The 18,361-nt window shown below is 46.1% G+C and overlaps 1 protein-coding gene across 6 annotated transcripts in view; it reads left to right on the top strand.

Annotated features, from left to right (window-relative positions):
• Positions 1-18,361, top strand: part of fhit (fragile histidine triad diadenosine triphosphatase) — a 1,268,452-nt gene that overhangs the window by 364,439 nt on the left and 885,652 nt on the right. The gene's annotated exons all lie outside the window — the stretch shown is intronic.

The raw sequence follows: 18,361 nt of genomic DNA, 5'->3' as shown, positions 1-18,361 counted from the left end.
TTGTTACCTGGTAATGAAACAGGAGAGGAATTACAACTAAGAATCTTAGAAAATACTTCACCCTTTATGTGGATTGTATCATCACTGAGATGCAATTTTATTGCCGTTACTTACTTTAGGATTAGGAGAAGAATGCATGCAATTGTAATATCTCAGAAAGTACTTGATACTCTTCAACAACAAAAACAGAAAATGCTAGAAAAACTCAACAGGTCTGGCAGCATCTGTGGAGAGAGTAAACAGAGTTAACATTTCAAAACCGTATGACTGTTCTTCAGAGCCCTGTGCAGCTATGAGGAAGTCATATGGACTTGAAACGTTGGGCGGAATTTTACCAAAATTGCACTAAGTGTGGTAGTGGGTGGGTAAAATGGAGTCCTATTCGCCGATGAATATGGTAGGATTTCACGCTGTATCTTCCCGAGCCCGCTTCATTATATATTCACTCCCACAAAACTTGCCTTTCCCATGGTGGGCAGGCACTCATTCGTCCACTCTCCATCACCCTGCTGTTGCATCACACCAACTGCCATCTTTAAAAGGCAGCCGCCAGCAAAGCGCTCATCATCACCAGCTCACCCGCTGGCCGGGAGACATGGCCAGCAAAGGCAAAAAGACAGCAGCCCCCCCACTTCAACGACAGGTCCCTTGAGCGACTGCTGGATGCCATGGAGGCCCTCTGGGATGTGATCTACCCCCACTCTGGCTGCAGGATGGGTAGCAATCTCACCAACCCAGCTTGGGAGGCAGTGGTCAGCGCGAACGCCCTGCAGAGGGAGGACAGCCACCCAGTGCCGCAAAAGGATGAATGACCTCCTCCGTTCCACCAGGGTAAGTCACTCTTTTCATCATTCCTAACCCTCACACTCACAAACCCATCACACATCCACAGGGCCCTCACTCACTCCCAGTGCAAGTGACATCACCATTCACTCTTTCACACACACCGTCATTGTCCTCTACCCATCCATGGGGCCATTCACCACCCACACAGACCAGGCATACTTATCATCTGATCCGGCAGGCGTCCTGACACACTCTCCCCATCTCTATCCATGCAGGACAAACTGGCTCACAACAGGAGGGAAAGGTCGCAGACAGGTGGAGGGATGCCGGTATTCAAAGTTCTGACAGAATTCGAAAACAGAGCCATCCAGCTGGTTGGCGATGACCGGGACCGGTCCTATACTGACGGTGAGGTCGGCGCTGCTCTACCAAGTGAGGATCCAGCAGTGCAACATCCATCAGACAACCATGCCTTGAGTGTGTGTCCTCTTTCACAGGCCACTGCCATGCACTAATTATCTCTCCTTGCTTTCGCAGGCACATCCGGGAAGCAGCCGATGGAGTCCACGACCCAGAGCCTCCAAGAAAGCTCCGAAGAATCCTCTGAAGAGGAAACCTGAAGTCCCATCATAGCACTCTCCCACACCCTCCACCAGTGCAGAGAGACACACCTCGGTGGGACCTAGCTTTAGAGTAGCCTCAGGATCACAATCTGGTGAGAACATTGCACTTTCTGATCCACAGCAGGCGGAGGCAGGAACTTCCCCGGTCCTCGGCACTCGCAGGACTATGGGAGGCCAGAACGTTGCTGAGTCCGAGTCAGATGACAAGCCTCTGGACTCAGTCATGTCACAGTTGCTGGAGCTGCTAAGGCAAGCTAGGGAACAACAGGAAGGGATGTCCGCTGCACTCCTCAGATTGCAAGGCACAATGGAGGAGTCCATCTGTCTTCAGGCGCCGACATTGCAATGCACTGAGGTCAACACTGGCAGGATGGTGGCCACCATGGAGACCTTGGTCCAGGACGCCGCTCCTGCACTGCTGCATGGGCTTAACTCCATCGCTGATGCCATAATTGGTCCCCAACAGTGTGTACACGAGAGGGGTGCTGGGCAGCTTGATCTCACTCCAGCTTACCCTTCCACTCACGGACTCAGCCAGGGGCCCTCAGGCACCCATTAGGGAGGAGGATCAGCAGGTTCATGCTCCGGGGCCATCCACCCAGATGACTCTGGGAGTGACTAGCCCATCTGATTCCTCTCTTCCTGCGACCTCCACAGATCCAGCTTCACAGGCCAAGGAGGGTGCCACTGCCACACAGCAGGACCCTGAAAGCAGGCCGGAGCCCTCCAAGTCTCGGCCCTCCAGAGGAAGACCGCCAAAGTCATCACAGACAGGGCGTAGCAGTCAGCAGGCTGCCTCCACCTCTGCTGTGGATGTCCGGGGAGCACCAAGATGTAGCGGCAGGATTAGGAGAGTTAAGGAGAATTAGCTGCACAGTCTGGGCAGGGGTGTTAATCACTTGTACATAATTGTACATTCACTATTGTAAATAAACTCTCAAGAATGTCTCCTTGCCTATGGCTCCTTGTTCTGATGAGCAGTGTTCTTGTCACTCGGATGTGAAACCTTTCTGCACAAGATAAAAGGCAGGTGTCTCAGTCCAGGGCCTCTTCCCTGTGCTCTGTGCGGCCTTCAGACCACAGTGATGGTCCAGCCACACACTCTCTGGAAACGTTACTGATGCTTGCACTTCTGCTATGCTTGTCATTGCTGCCAGAACGTAGTGGGCAGGTGCCACAGAGTTCTCTCATACTCTCAGTATCTTTAAGTTGGGGCTGGCCCCCATCACACCAGTATCTGCGACCAGTGACGCTGTGCACCAGTTCCTGAAGGGCTGAGGTGCTGAAGGTGGACTCAGCATCATATGCATCTAAAGTTTCATGGCTGCGTCTGAGATGGCCCTGATCATGGAGTGCAAATGAGCTGCTCTCGGCCAGACAGGAATCAGACATTCTCAGAGGCTATGTGAAGATCTATGGAGTGTTCTGACTGTATGTTGTCATCATCCTCTTGCAATCAAGCAACTAATTGGGTCTCCACTGCATCTCCATGACAAGAGCATTCTCACAGTGGTATTGGCGCTGCAATAAGCCAGACTGAAGTCAAATGTTCACAACTCTGATGTGAGGATCTATGGGAACACCTTAATGCATGTCGTCATTATCTTCCACAAATCTAGCAGCTATGAGGGCCTCCCAAGTGTGCCTGCCTCATCTAGCCAGTGTGAGAGCCTCATCCCCGTCATCGTCACCACCAAGGACCCCCTCAGCCTCATTCCCATCGACGTGCTCCTCATTGGAGGAGACGTGCAGCTCCTCCATCCCCTCCTCAGCCAGCTCCTCACCTTGTTGCAGCGCCAGGTTGTAATGGGTGCAGCAGATGATGACGATGCGTGATATCCTCTGCAGACTGTATTGCAGGGCTCCACCAGACCTGTTCAGGCACCGGAACTGCATCTTCAGCATTCCAATGGTCTGCTCCACCAAGTCGTGAGCTACTGCATGAGTGTCATTATAGCGTCGCTCTGCTGCAGTCTGAGGCCGCCATGTAGGTGTCATCAGCCACGGCCCTTGTCCCCAAGCATCCAACCCTGCAGCTTCTGTGGACCCTGGAAGACTGCAGGGATCTGTGAGCGACTCAGGATGTAGGCATCATGCACACTCCCTGGAAACCATGCATATACCTGCAGGATGCATTTTTGGTGGTCACATACCAGCTGCACGTTCAGTGAGTGAAAGCTCTTGCAGTTGCTGAAGTCCACTGAGTGTAGCGATGGAGACCTGAGCGCCACATGAATGCAGTCAATTGCACCCTGCACCTGTGGGAATCCCGAGATCAAGGTGCATCTAATGGCCCTTGCATCCTGGCTCTCCCAGTCCCTGGCGAAATGCACAAAGTTGTGTGCCATGGAGAAGATGGCATCCATGACAACATGGATGAATTTGTGGGTGGCAGATTGTGAAATCCCACAGAGGTCACCTGTGGAGCCCTGAAAGGAGCCACTGGCATAGAAATTGAGCACGCTATAATGGTCACTTTCACAGCCACTGGCAGTGGATACCCTCAATGTCCCCTTGGCGCCAAGCCCTGCAGTAGGTCGCAGAGGTGAGCCACCAGGTCTCTGGACATGCGCGGGGTTCCAAGAACCTGGTAGGATGGCCTTTTAATTAAATGCTGATGCATCATAATTAGCTCCCTGCCGACTGATGGCGGGAAACACAGCCGTCCGTTGACGTGCTGAGTGGAAGATCGTAACCTTCCTTCCCAGCGTCGTGAAGTGGGTCCCACCATATTCTCCGCACACAGCACCTACCACGGCCGCCGCCAGTGGAAAATTCCGCCCATTAATCTATTTCTCTCTCCAAAGATGCTGCCCTTCTTGCTGAGCTTTCCCAGCATTTTCTGTTTTTGTTTCAGATTTCCAGCATCTGCAGTGTTTTATTTTTATCTTCATCTCTTCATGTGGATGTGAATTACTGAGGTGTAATTTTATTGGTACAGAACTACTTACTTTAGGGTAAGGAGAAGCATTCATACTTTTAAAAAATATTTCTATTTGCTTTCAAAAGAAACCTCATTATAATTTTCCTCTCCTGAAGCTAGACTGATGTACTACAGGTATTGTTTTGTCCCGATACATCATGCCAATTGATCAACACCGAGAGCAGCGACAATGAGTACAGCCCTGTCCACATAATATCTCCATAAACATGTGTGGTAGAAATTGCTGGACAGTGATCAAAGGCAGCAATATTTGTTTGTTTTATTCTCTCAAATTCACAGATCATTTGTGAATGCAACCCTCTTATTTGAAGTTGGATGGTGCTGTACATCAACCTGTGCCAGTATGTGTCTCATGCTGCTGCCAATGCCAGTTTTATTGGCATTCCTCTTCTCCTTTTATATCATCCATTCAGCTTTTCCTTGGTTTTCCACTTGGTCTTTGATGTTTCAATGTGAATACAGTGCTTAGTTGTCATTTTCAGTTTTGATTCACTGGTAATATTCTCACGTGAGTTCAAGCCTCCACTCTAGAGATTTGAGCACATAATCCAGGCTGGCACATCGGTGCAGCACTGAGGGAGTGCCATGTTTCAGAAGATACATTAAACCTAGTCCCCATCTGTCTTATCAGGTGGACATAATAGATCACATAGCTCAATTCAAAGAAGAACAGAGGAGTTCTCCTAAACAAAATCAAAAATACCTGGAAAAACTCAGCAGGTCTGGCAGCATCTGCGGAGAGGGACACAGTTAAGGTTTCGAGTCCGAATGACCCTTCAACAGAACTAAGTAAAAATATAAGAGAGGTGAAATATAAGCTGATTTAAGCGGGGGTTGGGAGGGGGGTGCAGAGAGAGGTGGGACAAGTAGAGCTGGATAGAGAGCCAATGATAGGTGGAGATAACCAAAAGATGTCACAGACAAAAGGACAAAGAGGTGTTGAAGGTGGTGATATTATCTAAGGAATGTGCTAATTAAGGGTAGAAAGCAGGACAAGCAAGATACAGATAGCCCTAGTGGGGGTGGGGTGGGGTGAAGGAATCGAAAAAGGCTAAAAGGTAGAGATAAAACAATGGATGGAAATACAATTAAAAATAATGGACGTAGGTGGGAAAAGAAAAATCTATATAAATTATTGGAAAAGAGAGGGGGTGGGGGAAATGGAAATGGGGTGGGAATGGAGGAGAGAGTTCATGATCTAAAATTGTTTAACTTAATATTCAGTCCGGAAGGCTGTAAAGTGCCTAGTCGGAAGATGAGGTGCTGTTCCTCCAGTTTGCATTGAGCTTCACTGGAACAATGCAGCAGGCCAAGGACGGACTTGTGGGCATGAGAGCAGGGTGGAGTGTTGAAATGGCCATCAAGAGGGAGCTCTGGGTAATGCTTGCGGACAGACCGAAGGTGTTCTGTAAAGCGGTCACCCAGTCTGCGTTTGGTCTCTCCAATGTAGAAGAAACCGCATTGGGAGCAACGAATGCAGTAGACTAAATTGAGGGAAGTGCAAGTGAAATGCTGCTTCCTTTGAAAGGAGTGTTTGGGCCCTTGAACGGTGAAGAGAGGGGAAGTAAAAGGGCAGGTGTTGCTTCTTCTGCGGTTGCATGGGAAGGTGCAGTGGGAGGGGATTGAGGCGTAGGGGGTGATGGAAGAGTGGAACAGGGTGTCCTGGAAGGAACTATCCCTGCGGAATGCCGCCGGGGGGGTGAAGGGAAGATGTGTTTGGTGTCATACTGGAGTTGGCGGAAATGGTGGAGGATGATACTTTGAATGCGGAGTCTAGTGGGGTGATCATTGAGGACAAGGGGGACCCTATCATGATTCTGGGAGGGAGAGGAAGGTGTGAGGGCGGATGCGCGGGAGATGGGCCGGACACGGTTGAGGGCCCTGTCAACCACCGTGGGTGGAAAACCTCGGTTAACAATGAAGGAAGACATGTCAGAGGAACTGTTTTTGGAAGTGGCATCATCAGAGCAGATGCAACGGTGGCAAAGGAACTGAGAGAATGGGATGGAGTCCTTACAGGAAGCGGGGTGTGAGGAGCTGTAGTCGAGGTAGCTCTGGGAGTCGGTAGGCTTGTAATGGATATTGGTGGACAGTCTATTACCAGAAATTGAGTCAGAGAGGTCAAGGAAGGGAAGGGAAGTGTCAGAGATGGACCATGTGAAAATGATGGAAGGGTGGAAATTGGAAGCAAAATTAATAAATATTTCCAGGTCCAGACGAGAGCATGAAGCAGCACCGAAGTAATCATCGATGTACCTGAGAAAGAGTTGTGGGAGGGGGCCGGAGTAGGACTGGAACAAGGAATGTCCCACATACCCCGTAAAGAGACAGGCATAGTTGGGGCCCATGCGGGTACCCATAGCCACACCTTTTATTTGGAGGAAATGAGAGGAGTTGAAGGAGAAATTGTTCAGTGTGAGCACAAGTTCAGCCAGTCGGAGGAGAGTAGTGGTGGATGGGGATTGTTCAGGCCTCTGTTCGAGGAAGAAGCGGAGAGCCATCAGACCATCCCGGTGGGGGATGGAGGTGTAGAGGGATTGGACGTCCATGGTGAAGAGGAGGTGGTTGGGGCCGGGAACTGGAATTTGTTGATATGATGTAGGGTGTCAGAGAAATCATGGATGTAGGTGGGAAGGGACTGGACAAGGGGAGAGAGAATGGAGTCAAGATAGCAAAAAATGAGTTTGTGGGGCAGGAACAGGCTGACATGATCGGTATGCTGGGACAGTCCTGTTTGTGGATTTGGGTAGAAGGTAGAAGCAGGCCATCCGAGGTTGGAAGACTATCAGGTTGGAAGCTGTGGAAGGAAGATCTCCAGAGAAGATGAGGTCAGTAACAGTCCTGGAAACAATGGCTTGATCTTCAGTGTGGGGTCACGGTCCAGGGGGAGGTAGGAGGAAGTGTCTGCGAGTTGATGCTCAGCCTCTGCGAGGTAGGGGTCAGTGTGCTGGACAACAACAGCACCACCCTTGTCAGTGGCTTTGATGACAATGTCAGGGTTGGACCTGAGAGAACGGAGTGCAGCAGGTTCAGAGAGAGACAGGTTAGAGTGGGTGAGAGGAGCAGAGAAATTGAGACGACTAATATCACGCCAACAGTTCTCAAGGGAAAGATCAAGAGAAGGTAAGAATCCAGAGGGAGGGGTCCAGGTGGAGGGAGAATATTGGAGGTGGGTAAAAGGATCAGTTGAACAGGGGGAGGACTTCTGCCCAAAGAAGTGAGCATGGAGATGAAGGCAGCGGAAGAAGAGTTCAGCATCGTGCCGAGCCCGAAATTCATTGAGATGAGGGCTTAAGGGTATGAAACTAAGTCCTTTGCTGAGTACTGAATGTTCAGCGTCAGAGAGGGGAAGATCAGGGGGTATGGTGAATACAAGGCCGGGGCTGGGATTGGAAGACGGGATGGGGACAGAGGGACAGGCAGGGGTGGAGGGTCCTGGATGGGTGTTGGTATTGATGAGTTGTTGGAGTTTGCATTGCTTTGCACCTGAAATAAAGAGACAAAGTTTCTTGTTGAGGCGTCGGTTGAGTCGAAGAATAAAATGAAACTGGGGGCATGCGCAGCCTTGAAAAAGGGTGTGGCGGTGCTGCTGGCGGGAGAGGTTGAGTGTTTCCATATCGCAGCGCATGGCGCTGAGTGTGGATCGCAGAATGCGACGAGAACAGCAGTCCGAGGAGCGTTGTACGTCCCAGAGATACCTGTAATCCTGGGTGGGTTCGAAACATGAGTGATGGAACTTCAGTTGAAATCCACATGGGGTAAGTCGGAGATGGAGACAGTCACTGAGAAAGGAAATATGGCTGTGAAAGCGGATTTTAGTAAACACCTTGTTAAACACCAGGAGAGAAATGGAAAGCAGTGAAGGCGATGATTACTTCGGTGCTGCTTCATGCTCTTGTCTGGACCTGGAAAAAATTATTAATTTTGCTTCCAATTTCCACCCTTCCATCATTTTCACATGGTCCATCTCTGACACTTCCCTTCCCTTCCTTGACCTCTCTGTCTCAATTTCTGGTGATAGACTGTCCACCAATATCCATTACAAGCCTACTGACTCTCACAGCTACCTCGACTACAGCTCCTCACACCCCGCTTCCTGTAAGGACTTCATCCCATTCTCTCAATTCCTTCGCCTCTGTTGCATCTGTTCTGATGATGCCACTTTCAAAAACAGTTCCTCTAACATGTCTTCCTTCTTCCTTAACCGGGGTTTTCCACCCACGGTGGTTGACAGGGCCCTCAACCGTGTCCGGCCCATCTCCCGCGCATCTGCCCTCACACCTTCCTCTCTCTCCCAGAATCATGATAGGGTCCCCCTTGTCCCCAATGATCACCCCACTAGCCTCCACATTCAAAGGATCATCCCTCGCCATTTCCGCCAACTCCAGCATGATGCCACCACCAAACACATCTACCCTTCACCCCCTCTGACGGCATTCTGCAGGGATCGTTCCTTCCAGGACACCCTGGTCCACTCCTCCACCACCCCCTGCACCTCAAACCCCTCCCATGGCACCTTCCCATGCAACCGCAGAAGGTGCAACACCTGCCCATTTACTTACCCTCTCCTCACCGTCCAAGGGCCCAAACACTCCTTTCAAATGAAGCAGCATTTCACTTGCACTTCCCTCAATTTAGTCTACTGCATTCGTTGCTCCCAATGCGGTTTCCTCTACATTGGAGAGACCAAATGCAGACTGGGTGACTGCTTTGCAGAACACCTTTGGTCTGTCCACAAGCATTACCCAGACCGCCTTGTCGCTTGCCATTTCAACACTCCACCCTGCTCTCATGCCTAGATGTCCTTCCTTGGCCTGCTGCATTGTTCCAGTGAAGCTCAATGCAAACTGGAGGAACAGCACATCATCTTCCAGTCTTTACAGCCTTCCGGACTGAATATTGAGTTCAACAATTTTAAATCATGAACTCTCTCCTCCATCAGCACCCCCTTTCCGATCCCCCCCCTTTTTCCAATAATTTATATAGATTTTTCTTTTCCCACCTATTTCCATTATTTTTAAATATATTTCCATCCATTGCTTTATCTCTACCTTTTAGCCTTTTTCGATTCCTTCACCCCACTCCACCCCCACTAAGGCTACCTGTACCTTGCTTGTCCTGCTTTCTACCCTTAATTAGCACATTCCTTAGATAATATCACCACCTTCAACACCTCTTTGTCCTTTTGTCTGTGACATCTTTTGGTTATCTCCACCTATCATTGGCTCTCTATCCAGCTCTACTTGTCCCACCCCCCCTTAAACCAGCTTATATTTTACCTCTCTTATATTTTTACTTAGTTCTGTTGAGGGGTCATTCAGACTCAAAACGTTAACTGTGTCCCTCTCCGCAGATGCTGCCAGACCTGCTGAGTTTTTCCAGGTATTTTTGTTTTTATTTTGGATTTCCAGCGTCCGCAGTTTTTTGCTTTTATCTTAGAGGAGTTCTCCTGATGTTTTGGCTAACATTAATCCTCCAACCTGTAGCAGATAGTTTGTTTATTTATTTAATTGTTATTTGTGGGATCTGACTTATGCAAATTGGCTGCCACATTTTCTATGTTAAAACAGTGGCTGCATTTCAAGAAGCACTTGAGTGGCCATAAAGTGCTTTCAGACATCTTGAGGTTGTGAGAGGCACATGATAAATGTATTTACTTCATCCAACATGCCTTTCTTTCCTTCCAGTTTTATCCCCACAGTATTACTGCTTTCATTTCTATATCTTACTGAGCTCATTCTTCTAGTTCTTAGCATTTCAAGCAACTATTAAATACTTTTTTATGGACCTTAGGACACTGAGGAGTTACCACATCTCAAAGGTTTGAAGCATTACTGTATCCTTTCCATTATCTGGGCTTTCTATCCTTATAAAGCTGTTGGCCCTCTTGTAGATTTTTGCAGTCTTTCTGTTCATATTGCTGACTTGATTGCTTTCTTCTTTCATTTGTATATTGATTCCTGTGGACCTTTACTGCACACCATCCCTTTTTTGTTCTTGAACTTCAACTTTAGGTTCCTTAATGCATCTTCTGTGACTGGCCTTTCCAACAATTCCTGTAATTTTCTGAAACAAAAGCAGTGTGTCCCAGAAACACTCAGCAGACTTGGGGAGAGAGAATCTGAGTTAACATTAAGAGTCCAATATGACTTCTTCAGTACTGTAGTTTTCTCTTATCTTTAGCTTTGAATATGAAATTGCCTGTACATCTCAAATTATTAAACTATCCTTTTCCAATTTTCAACTTGTGTGTTCCCTTTATTTTGCATTGATAATGAACATGTGATAGAGAAAATCCATCCTCAGACAAGTTTTTCCATTCTGAATTCTTCTGAGACACCTTTTGGTATGCCACTGGTTTACTTTGTTGTAGATATTCTTAACGAGTGGGCAATGTTTTAGGAGAAATCCGTCCTTTGTATTGCCTTGCTTAGTCCAGCAATTCTGCATCCAGCTCCAGTACTCCCACTACCACATAAACTCAAGCTGGGTGACACAAAACAGACCAAAATCTGAACCTGAGGCCTTTATGGACTAAATGTGGTCTTTAAAAAAGTCTAACCTTTTCAACTTATCCAAGAAGTTTGAAATAATAGATTAATTAAAAAATACAGATGTCTGGTTGTTTACAGGAAACTATCTCCAATGTAAATTAATGGTTAGGGTGCATTCAGATATAAATGAGGGACCTGAACTCATTTGTAATCCATTTTTGACCATCTGTTCTTTTGTATAATACATACAAAGGGAGACTATTTCCCCCCTTTGTTTTCCTTCATGAAAAATGTATGTCATTGCATCAGGGTGAGCTGACTACAGGAATGCGGAGAATGCAATGAAGAACAATAGTTATGTGGTGTCGCAGGTATAAAAAACACAAAAGATGTCTTTTAGAGACCCAGAATGAGCAAGACGACAATATACATTTTTTAACACAAGAGTATGCAGCTCTCAGAAAAAAAAGGTTAAGCCTTCGCTCAAATGATGAAAGAGAAGCAACGATGTTAGATATTTTGAAGTATTGCATAACTCATGACTCTGTGGCTGAAAAAATAGGTTCTGTAGTGCCCATAGTTTTGTCACTATGGGTGCTATTTTGGCACTAAAATGAAGACAGCATTTTAAATGGTGTCTGTGCTGCATGAGCATACATTTGCAGTGCAGCCAGCACCCAAATTCATCTTGTTCATCAGTTGTCATCTATTGCTGATTGGCTGACAGCAGCACTGCCATTTTTGACCTCACCTTTCCAGTTAATGCCCTGTCTTATACACACATAGCTGAACATGTATTCAGCAACATTAAGGACCTACCAGTGCTACTTAAAAAGATCAACAGCTTGGAGGTTAGTTGCTGATTAATATCTACTAGTTCTGTCTGAGGTTGGTGAGTTGCCGAGCAAGTTAAGGATGCTGAACTAAACAAAATAGTGCGGCACGTGGAGAAGTTCTGAATTTAATGGATTCTGGTCAGAGCACCTTTCAGCTATAGGTGCTATAGACCTTCCCTCTTCTGATCAGTGTGAGGGAGAGATGAAGCAGAGGTATCAAAGAAGAGGACAGGCTACTTGCAGAGGGAGGAGTGGGCTGAAGGGCGCTCAGCAGGAGCCCTTATCCACCTAGGGCCTTCGGGGAGCATTTTTTTTACCTCAGCCTAATTTGGGGGAATGTGTGCATTGTCTCCGGATAAATTCAGCAAGTAAAACAGAAAGTTCTGTAAAATCACAGCAGGTCTGGCAGCACGTGTGGAGAGAGAAAAGGAATGAACATGTCAAGTCCAATAGGACTTATTTGGAACTGTAGAGGTAAACAATTAGTTTGACCGTAGCTAAATTACTACATACAGTTCTGGTCACCGCATTACAGGAAGGATGTGATCACACTTTAGAGGATACAGAGGAGATTTAAGAGGATGTCGCCAGGGATTGAGAGTTTTAGCTATGAGAAGGTATTGCATAAGCTGGGGTTATTTTCTTTTGAACAGAGAGTGTTTAATTGAGATGTATAAAATTATGAGGAGCCTAGATAGAGTGGATAGGAAGGTCCAATTTCCCTTAGCAGAGAGGGACACAGATTTAACGTAATTGGTAGAAGGATTAGAAGAGTTGAGAAACCTTTTCACCCAGAGGGTGCCTGAAAGACCCTGTGCTATGTCTGCATCACTAATGCAATATTACCTTAAAGTGCAGATTCCCTAATTGGGCTGGAGGCAAGCTCGGTGCCTGATTAGTAACATTGGGCACCGCTAAGAGGCAGAAACTGACTCTTGAGCGCAATGTTCACGGCAGATAACCACTACTACTGGGCTAACCGTTGCCTTGCAGAATAGAGCAGGCAGAAGATCACAGGGCCAGCAGCCTCATGGCGCAGGCAAGCGCCCAAATGGTCAATGGTATTCAACCCGTTCTGATAACCCTTTTTCCAACAATTTTACTTCAGCAGAAACAGCACTTAATGGCTCCCCACATTGCTCCCAACAGCTGTGCGCCAGACTGTTTTTCCTGACCTGCGATGGCGCGTTCCGGAGGCACGGATTGACACGCCATCTGGGAGTGCTAGTTTCAAAGCACACATTCGCGAGACTTACTCACCACAGGCAATTGAAAATCAAGGCCAATGCTTCGGTTCATGTTAATTTGTGAGATTGAGTCGAGAGAAAAGACTAGACACCTGATTTTAATTTGGGACAGGATTCCCAAATGGTGGTTCAATCGCGCTAGCAGCCTGACAGTTTCTTGAGCCAAGTTATCGTTGCTTAATTGTGACCTACATTGTGCTCGTTCACAATCTATTTAACTGAGAAAGGTATTTATTATCAGGCCTGATCCTGAACAGATCCTCATCTGTAGGTGTGCACCCTTTTGAACAGGATATTGATGAGGAGTAGAAACTTAGGTTGATGCAGCAAGCCCCCACCCCAAATGCTCCCACCCTCAATTCTCTCCTTTGTCCATTCTCTGTGTTGTAAGTTTATTGATCACTAATGTTATGTGGACATTTCTTTTGCTTGCTGAACCACTGAGGTTTCTTCACTTTTCTCACCTATCTATTAAATGACCTCTTGCACTCTTTGTGTTGGGAAGACAGCTAAACAGTGCTTACCTTGTGTGTATCATTATTTATTTTTGAGCAGTGAGAGACATTGTGCAACAGCAGTTACATTTTCACACAATTGACACTTAATCAGGTTTTCCTTTGATACACAGGAAGTAGAGTTGATTGCCCAATAATCCTGTCATTGCAAGGAAGAGGCGTGCCTGTACTCTATTCCCCACACCCTGTGAAAATTCTGTCTGTAAACCTGTATATGTATATAAGTTGCAGCATTTATATGGCTATAACAAAACAAACATCAAAATATTCAAGAGGGATATTATTCTTAGCTGTGAAATAATTTTGGTGAACTTTCAAGTTTTTTTCTTTAACGCTTGTTGAATTGAGCTCAGGGAATGAAGAATGTTGCATGTGACCCTGGGAAGAATAAGTGAATCTTAGTTGAAAGTTTAATGCATCTCTTGATGAACATTTGTTAAAAATGGTAGAACAAAAAAACCCACATTTCCCAGAAATGGTCAGTAATATGGCTTTCATTTTGCCTGGAAATTGGAGGAAAAAGCTTAAGTGATCTTGGTTGAACAACAATAACAACGACCTTCATTTACAAAGCACCTCTAAGTAGTAAAATGTTCTAAGGTGCTTCACAGGAGCAACAAAATTTGACACCAAACTACATGAAAAGATATTAAGACAGGTGACCAAAAGCCTGGTCAAAGAAGTAGATTTTAATGAGCATTTTAAAGTAGGGAAGTTTGGGGAGGGAATTCCAGAGCTTAGGACCTATGCTGAAGGTATAGCTATGAATAATGGACCAAGGGTAATCAGGATGCTGAAGAGGCCAGAATTGGAGGAGGGCAAGATTTCAGAGGGTAGTAGAGCTGGATGGCATTGCAGAGATAGGAATGGCAAAGCCATAGAGGGATTTGAAAACAATAATTTGAACTTGAATATTGAGGCATTGGTGACTGGTGAAGGAGCATAGGGGTGATGGGTGCAAGGTATGAGCTTGGCTAGGAGAACATTGGAATAGTTGAGTCCAGAGTTTAAAGAAAAGCATGGACAAAGGTTCCAGCAGCAGATGAGAGACACTGAGAGGTTGTTTCCACTGTCTGGGGAATCTAGAACTCAGAGACAGTCTCAGGATAAGGGAGCGATTATTTAGAACTGGGATGAGGAGACATTTCTTCATGCAAAACGTTGTGAATCTTTGGAATTCTATACCCCAGAGGGTTATGGATGTTTCATTGTTAAATATATTTAAGGCTAAGATATGGAGATCTTTAGTCTTTCAGGGAATCAAGGGATATGGGGAGCAGACAGAAAAATGGAGTTGAGGTAGAAGATCAGCAATGATCGCATTGAATAGCAGAAGAGGTTCCTGGGGCTGTATGGTCTACTATTTCTTATGTTCTTGTGTGCGAGGCTGGGAGTGCAAATGGTGATTTAATGGAAATGGAAGTAGGCACTTTTTTAGTGGACCATATTTCCTTCCGATATAGAGAATCAGCCACACTTGTCAAGATCATGTATAGATCTGAGTTACCTCTGTTCTATTTCCTATTATGTTCAGTTTTAATCCTATCAGGAAAGGGATAATTAATTGAAATTCATCAAAAATGTTCATCAGTTTCCTGATGTTTATCAAATGTCAACATTTTGTTTTAAGGGGCATGTGTTTTTAATGTAAACTAATAAAAGAGTAGCGCGGGCTACCTCTGTAGTTAGTAATCAGTAGTATGGAGCTAGGGTTTGAAATGAAAGCTCACATGTAGTTGCTGCTGAGTCCCTTTGTGAATAAACATAATGTTTTCCACCTAAGAAGTGTCTGCTGATCAACTCTGTCTATAGTACCAACTCGGCCACCACTTACAACAAGCATGCGACGAGGAATCACAAGATCCAACAGAATGAAGAACTGCAAAAATATTTATGAAATGTCTTGGATGTATTTTTGCAGTGTTACAGATGTGTTTTTGAAACGGTGTGAGCACCAAGCCATTAGCATTACTTAGTGCATTGTACAAAACAAGTTACTTTATATGCAGATTGCAGGTCCTGGAGTTTCAGGTGATATTCAAATAAGCTTGTTAAATGGCATGGCACACTGAAGGGCAATGCACTGTTTTGAACTGTATCAGCAGAAATTCTGGGTTCTCTTGTTCCAGAGGGAAAGCCTTTCCTTTGAATATTCTTCCATCTTCTCAAAAGAACTGGATTTATTGATATTTTTGGCTAACGCATCTTGAAATATGATCATATAGCCAATGGACAAACTTTTCTAACAGTATGTAAACAAAGTAAATTAAGAATTTTTATGTTTTAAGCATTAATCTAAATACTTTCATCCAAAATATTTCACGAAATAGTTGCTGCATCATCATTAAAAAAAAATTGCCAATCAAGTTTTAAAGCATTTTTAAAAAATTGTCATTGGCAAGACTAGCATTGTTGCCCATCCCTGATTGTCTTTGAGAAGGGGGTGGTGAGCTATCTTTATGTAGGCATACCTGCAGTGCTGTTAGGCAGGGAGTTCCAAGATTTTGATCTAGTGACAGTGAAGGAACAGTAATATAACTCCAAGTCAGGATGGTGTGTATCTTGGAGGGGAACTTGCAGGTTGTGGTGTTCCCATGCCTCTGCTGTCCTTGTCCTTCTAGGTGGTAGAGCTCATATATTTGGAAGGCGCTGTTGAAGGAGTTTGTTGAGTTGCTGCATTTAACTTTTTGGATGGTACACACTGTTGCCTCTATGCGCCAGTGTGGAGGAAAGGAATGTTTGAAATAGTGGATCGGTTGTCAGTCAAGAAGGCTGCTTTGTCCTTGACTATGTCAGGCTTCTCAAGTGTTATTTGAGCCACAATCATCCAGGCAAATGGAGAGTATTCCATAACACTCCCAATGTGTACCTTGTAGATGATGGACAGGTTTTGGACAATCAGGAGGTGAGTTATAGCTCCAGAGTTTCCAGTTTCTGACCTGCCCTTATATCCACAGTATTTATAAGACTAACCCAGTTAAGTTTCGGATTAACGGTAGCCCTCAGGATGTTAATGGTGAGGGTTCAGCAATGGTCATTGCCATTGCATGTCAAGGAAAAATGGTTAGATTCTCTCTCCTTAGAGATAGTCATTGCCTAACACTTGTGTGGCACAAATGTTACTTGCCACTTATCAGCCCAAGCCTGAATGTTGTTCAGGTGTTTCTGCATATGGCCAGGACTGCTTCAGTATCTGAGGAATCACGAATGGTGAACATTGTGCAATCATCAGTGAACATCCCCACTTTTGACCTTATGTTGGAGAGAAGGTAATTGATGAAGTAGTTGAAGATGGTTGGGTTTAGAACACTATTCTGAGGAACTCCTCAGTGATGTCCTGGGACTGAGATGAATTTCATAAGATGATTGACCTGACCTGATGAACATGAGATGTTTGGCCTCCAACACTCACAGCTGTCTTCCTTTGTGCTCAGCATGACTCTAACCAGTAGAGAGTTTCGCCCCTGATTTCCACTGACTTCAATTTTGCTAGGGCTCCTTGCTGCCACACTTGATCAAATGCTGTCTTGATGTCAAGGGCATTCACTTTCGCCCCACCTCACCTTGTTCCATGCATCTTTAAAATGGATAAGTCAAGTCTTTAGTCTATAACTTAAAAGTTCACTCTTCTGATGTCTGGAAGTAAATACAATCATTTGAAGCTTCTGATTGTGGGTCAGTGTACAATCACAATAAATATAATTCTCCTGGACCTTGCGTGTGGGGTTTGGGGAGGAGCCTGCCCATGTTCCCGATAGCTGCCCCGCAGGAACTTAATGCTGGGAGACTTCTGCCCCAACCTCGGGAGGAAATCCCAATAGGATGGCCAACTGCACCAGCTGGGAGAGGTGGTCACTGCTGGGACTATAAGCAGTCTCACCACATTGAGGAGTCCAAATGAGTTTGAGGTTGGGGGTCTCAACAGGGGGTATGAAGGGTTTGGGGGCTGGGTTCAAGTGGGGTGGGGTTAATGCAAGGGCTGACCTTGGTGTTTCCGTTGATGGGCACAGGAGCTTCACAAAGGAGGCACTGGCCCCCTTGCCCTTCACCAGCCCACTCAGCTAAAGCTGCCGGGCTTCCTGCATGGCATGTGCCGCCTCCCTGCTGTGGGTAAAATGCAGGTAGAGATGTGATAGATCCCTTCTTAAGAGCCTCAATAGGTCCAAGGGATGGCAGGCTGCCCAACGTCTCCACTGGGCCCCATAAAATTTCTGACGGGCTGGGGGGTGGGTGGGTAGATGGCAGGAAGGCCACACATAGTGGTCCTTGCCTTCAAATTCACAGGAGGGAGCATCAAATCCATCCTGTGATTGCCAAAATTTCCAGATTTCCTCACTGACTGAAGTTCTCACATAGCTGTAACAATGGCAGTTTCAGTACCTAACTTTGGATTTGTACGAACTTTTCCACCACATTTTAAGCATGTTGTAATTTCCAGTCGGGGTTGGTGAGGGTGTTGCTCCTGCCCAACCATTTGTATATGGTCCTTTAAATAATCAGTTGACCACCCATGAAAGTACACATGGGTAAATAGACGATATGAGCTCAGATTTGATTATTTTTCTCTGTTGGAGGGATGTAAGGGCTCAGGGTCCATTTCCTTTGCAGTAGCGGGCACTGCTGAATTCCAATGCTGGAAAAAGTGTCCTTGTTTTCTCAGTGGGGAAGCAGATCATACTGTCTTCTCAAGGCGGTGGAAGGGAGAGTTGCCATTTTGTCCTATGTTGGGGTCTGGAAGAGACAAGAGTTACTTCTCAGCAGTGGGAGATGGTGGGGTCAGGCCAGAGTTGTTTCTTAGTGGGTGGGGGCTAACAAGGAGGTAGGTTGGATGTGGGGGTCATTGGTGAGCTGCTTATATGTGGATTATGGAGACAACTCCTGGATTGTGGGGGTCAGGAGGGAGGGTTTGGTGATGG

This window comes from Carcharodon carcharias, chromosome 7, assembly GCF_017639515.1.
Source record: "Carcharodon carcharias isolate sCarCar2 chromosome 7, sCarCar2.pri, whole genome shotgun sequence".
Classification (NCBI taxonomy): Eukaryota; Metazoa; Chordata; class Chondrichthyes; order Lamniformes; family Lamnidae; genus Carcharodon; species Carcharodon carcharias.
This window is presented reverse-complemented; position numbering and strand designations above follow the sequence as displayed.